We start from the raw sequence: 4812 nt of genomic DNA, 5'->3' as shown, positions 1-4812 counted from the left end.
ATTTTTATCATCCACTGTGTGGCTGTGCACAATACATGCTTCAAGAGGATCTTTAGGATGTGTCTTATAAAATTCCTTTTCAACTTGTTTGTCAATTATGTCAACCTTGAAGCATTCATCAGGTTCAAATTTATGTTTCATTGTGTCGAACAAGTTGAACTCCACTTCTTTTTCTCCCACCTTGATGGTTAATCGCCCATTTTTGAAGTTTATGATGGCTTTGGCGGTTGCCAAGAATGGTCTTCCCAAGATGATAGGAATTTGAACATCTTCTTCCATCTCAAGGACAACAAAGTCTACTGGAATGAAGAATTTGCCCACTTTGATAGGGATGTTCTCAAGTATGCCCACAGATATTTAACAGATCGATTAGCCAATTGCAATGAGATTGTTGTGGGCTTTAGTTCTCCGATCTTCAACTTTTTGCATATTGATAGAGGCATTAAATTGACGCTTGCACCAAGATCGTAGAGGGCCTTATTTATTTTCTTGTTACCAATGAGGCAGGGTATGGAGAAGCTTCCTAGATCTTTCAACTTTGGAGGCAGTTTGTTTTACAGTATGGCACTACATTCCTCTGTTAGAGCTACTGTTCCATAGTCTTCTAGCTTTCTTTTCTTTGACAGAATTTCCTTAAGAAATTTGGCATAGGATGGCATCTGAGAAAGTGCTTCAGTGAAGGGGATGTTGATATAAAGTTTATGTAAAACTTCCAAAAACTTCCCAAACTGTTTGTCCAATTTGGCTTTCTGAAATCTCTGAGGAAAAGGTAGGGGAGGCTATGCTCTGGTAATTTCTTTGTCTTCCTTGCTTCCTCTTCCTGATCTTTCTTAGCTTCTTCCTCCTTTTTCTCTGCTTGGCCTTAAGATTTTTCTATGGTTTTCTCAGTTAGTTCTACCTCTGGTTGTACTAGAGTTCTCCCACTCCTTAGTGTACCTGCCTTACAATGCTCCCTTGGGTTCATTTCTGGTTGGCTAGGCAGTTTTCCAACAGCCTTACTTGAAAAACTTGCTTGCTGAGCGATTTGATTCTCTAGCATCTTGTTATGAGTAGCAAGTTGGTCCATTCTGGAAGTCAGCTGTTTAATCAATTCATTTTGTTGTTATTGAGCTGCTAGGAATCCTTCCATCATGGTTTCCATGATCATCTTTAGTTCAGGTTGTTGAGGTTGGAGAGGTAGTGATGGCTGTGCAAAGTTTTGACCTTTATTCTGAAACCCAGGGGGTGCTGGTAGTTTGTACCCTTGTTGCTTGTTTATTGGCTGGTTCTGCTGATTGGACCATGAGAAATTTGGGTGGTTCCTCCATCCAAGGTTGTAAGTATTTGAATATGGATTGTTGGGCTGCCTCTGGTTGAAGTTTCCTCCATTATTCACATAGTTCATCTGTTCTGTGGAGGGTTCATTAAAATTACTGTATTCTGAACTCATGTATCCTCCTCCATAGCTATCCTCATGTTAACTGTTTGTACCAACTGCGTTAGCTTGCAATTTTTTAAGTCTCTTTGTAAGCTGATCAAATTGAGCATTTATCATGCTTAGGGTGTCTACTTTCAGGACCCCTGCAGTTCTCCTTGCATTTCCTCTTTCATTTGACCACTCATAATTATGGTATGCAACCCTTTCTAGAAGTTCAAGTGCTTGTGTCATTGTTTTCTCTATTAGATCACCTTCTGCAGCTGAATCAACAGTGCTCCTTATAGAGGGTAGTAACCCATTATAGAAATTTTGCACTAATAGTCAATCCTCTATGCCATGGTGTGGACATTCCCTCTGTAGGTCTTTATATCATTCCCATGCGTCATAGAGTGATTCTCCTTCCTTTTGTTTGAATGTGTTTTGCTTAAGCCTCAGTTTTGCAGTCTTTGCAGGTGGAAAATACCTTGCTAGAAAAGCTTGAGAGAGGTTTTCCCAAGTGGTGAACGTTCTAGCTGGTTGAGAAAGTAACCACTTCCTTGCTCTGTCCTGAAGGGAGAATGGGAATGCTCTGAGTCTTATTGCTTGATCAGACACTCCATTCATCTTGAATGTGTCACATAGGGCAAGAAAGCACTGGAGGTGATAGTGTGGGTCTTCTGTTGGTGAACCTGCAAACTGGGTTTGTTGAATCATTTAGAGCCATGCTAGTTTTAATTCAAAGTTATTAGCTTCCACTGTGGGTCTAGTGACACTGGGCTGAAATCCTTGGATAGATGGAGCTCTATAATCTCTCAAGAGTCTTGGTCTGTCATTATTATCGGCCATGGTTGGAATTTCAGGATCTCCTTGACCATGCTCTTGATGTTTCCTTTCCCTCTTGATGGCTCTCAAAGTTCTGTCTATCTCCGGATCACAGTCCAAAATTTCTTCTTCTGGCCTTGTTCTAGTCATATACCAAATCGGGCACCTGAGAGAAAAGAAGAGAAATACAACCAGTAAAATAAAATTAGATAATAAATATAATTGCCTAAATCAGCTAAATTGCCTATCGCTTGATATTACTAAAGCTAAAACTCCCCGGCAACGACGCCAAAAACTTTTTTTGCTGGTTTTACAACCCCGCAAGTGCACAGATCGCTAACAAGCAATAAAGTGATGAGTAGAGTATTGTTCCTATGACGAATTTGATTATTAATTACCAATCTACACAGTAATTTTGACTGTCAAGGCTATCGAATACTTAGGGAATGAAGTTTGTTAACCTTAAACACTAGAATGGTAAACTTAAAACGAAATAATTTATTTGAAATAATTCTAAAATTAAGATTTCACACTTGAATCTTACTAAGGATGTTATCTCGTTTATTTACTAAATTGAGGATCGTTTTCCTTGATGGAAATCAGTCCTAAGTTATCCTAAATCCTCTCTCAAGGCACCTAGGGCGTATTCGAATTAACTCAAAGTCAACTTTCGTGGTGATCAAATTAATTAAAATCCTTTAAGATCTTTGATGAATTTTGAAGTTCCACAACAGTATCAGCCTATGTCTAGGTCAGAATTCCTAGGTTCAAGATCTTGATTTTCTGATATTAATCTTTACCTTTCAGTCCTTCAATTAACATCTACAATCATGGCTAAGTGGGTACTAGCACATAGCATGCATTAATATCACAAGAAATTAAATCAAGGAACGAATCTCAAATCCAATAAATAAAACTTAGTATTCATCCATAATAATAATTACAAGCATTACTCTCCCAAATCCAGAATAAGAAAACTACTCACTCATGGTGAGTTCAGCAAACATCATGATAAAAGGTAAAAACAGTAAAAAGAAAATCATGTAGAAGAAATAAAACAATAAAAATCTGTCTAGGGAGATGAAATGAAGGAATTGAAGAGAGTTTGCAGCTTTGATCTTGTGGAACTTCAGCTGGAAAACTCCTTTTGGTACTTATGTTTCTCTCCTCGAAACGGCTGGAGAAAGTGCAGAGTGTGGATTGCTCTCCTTCAAAACTCCTCAAAAATGCTGTCAAAAGATAAAAGAGAGCCCCTTTTTCTGATGTTTTCTCTTTTCTCTTCTATTTATAATGGTTGCTCTAGGGTTAGGTCATTTTGAGTCCAAAAGGCTTTAGGAGTCTCATTTGAATCAGAAAACAAGAGCGGGAATTCATGTTATAAAACTGGCTACCACATAGTACACGGCCCATGTGTAACTACATGGCCCAGGGCCGTGTAACTTGCTAGAGTGGAACTGCGGAGTCTTACATTGGCACTGAGAGTTACACGGGTCTGCGCCAACTACACGGGCCTGGTTACACGGGCCGTGTACTTTTGTTCCCATAAGGTTCTTCAAGCTTGTGCCCGGCAGAGACTTACACAGGTCCCTGCAGATTACACGGGTCTAATTACATGACCCGTGTACTTTTGTTTCTCCATTGGCTATCTGGCTTTCTTTTGGCAGAAGGTTACACGGGTCTGGGGCTTGGCTTACAAGACCCGTGTACTTTGTGTCAGCAGCAATACTCAGTCTCTTGACCTCTCCAAGCTTCCTTTGCACTCCTATACTGTGGGGCTTCACCCAAACACCTAAAATGATGCAGAAAAAATAGAATTAAGGGCTTGACAATAGAAATTACAAAAACTAATGAAATCAACTACTATGCATGAAAATAATTGCCTAAATGTTATGAGATAGTATACAAATGTGCTTAAAAACATCTATATAATTCAAGTGTATCAATATGTGCCTTCCACTAAGTATGAATATTTATTAGAAGTTTTTTGGTGAAATCATTTTTCACAAGATTTCTTGTTTATTGACTTATCTATTAAAGTGGATCCTATATAGACTAAGTGTTCCCTTCTCATCTCAATTCTCTTTATGTTCATAAGTGACTCTTGATCACACAACATTAAAAATTAAGCTTTCCTTATCATCCATTTTATTTTAATAAGAATTCAATCCATGATTTATAATATTATATTTTCAAGTGTTATCATCCAATCAAAGCAGTCTAAAACTAATTACATACAAGCCAAAAGGTACACATCTATGAATCAATAATAATGTAACAAAAAATCACTAATCCCCCATTTTCTGCAACTTTGATAAATCGTTAAGGATGGCAAGACTATTTGTCAAATGAGAAACTCGTCCTTGCCTTGAATTTATTAAAGGCTCTCCAACACATTTATGATAAAGTTGCATGATTCCCATTTATGATAATGTTGAAAGGACATGATTAGGTGTCCTTGTCAAAACCATTTTGATTTCCTTTTCAACATAAAAATATATTTTTACATTATGATTTTAAGTTGTCTAAATATCAAGAATATTATTTTGTTCTTAAAACAAACTATTTTTTTATTTTACTAATTTTTTAACTACAAC

The 4812-nt window shown here is 37.4% G+C and overlaps 1 pseudogene; it reads left to right on the top strand.

The window, feature by feature from the left end:
* Positions 1 to 1748: 1748 nt before the first annotated feature.
* Positions 1749 to 1849, top strand: LOC131183688 (small nucleolar RNA R71; annotated as a pseudogene).
* The last annotated feature ends 2963 nt before the right edge of the window (positions 1850 to 4812 follow it).

Source organism: Hevea brasiliensis, chromosome 9 (assembly GCF_030052815.1).
Source record: "Hevea brasiliensis isolate MT/VB/25A 57/8 chromosome 9, ASM3005281v1, whole genome shotgun sequence".
NCBI lineage: Eukaryota > Viridiplantae > Streptophyta > Magnoliopsida > Malpighiales > Euphorbiaceae > Hevea > Hevea brasiliensis.
The sequence above is the reverse complement of the archived record's forward strand: the minus strand, read 5'-3'. Positions and strand labels throughout refer to the sequence as shown.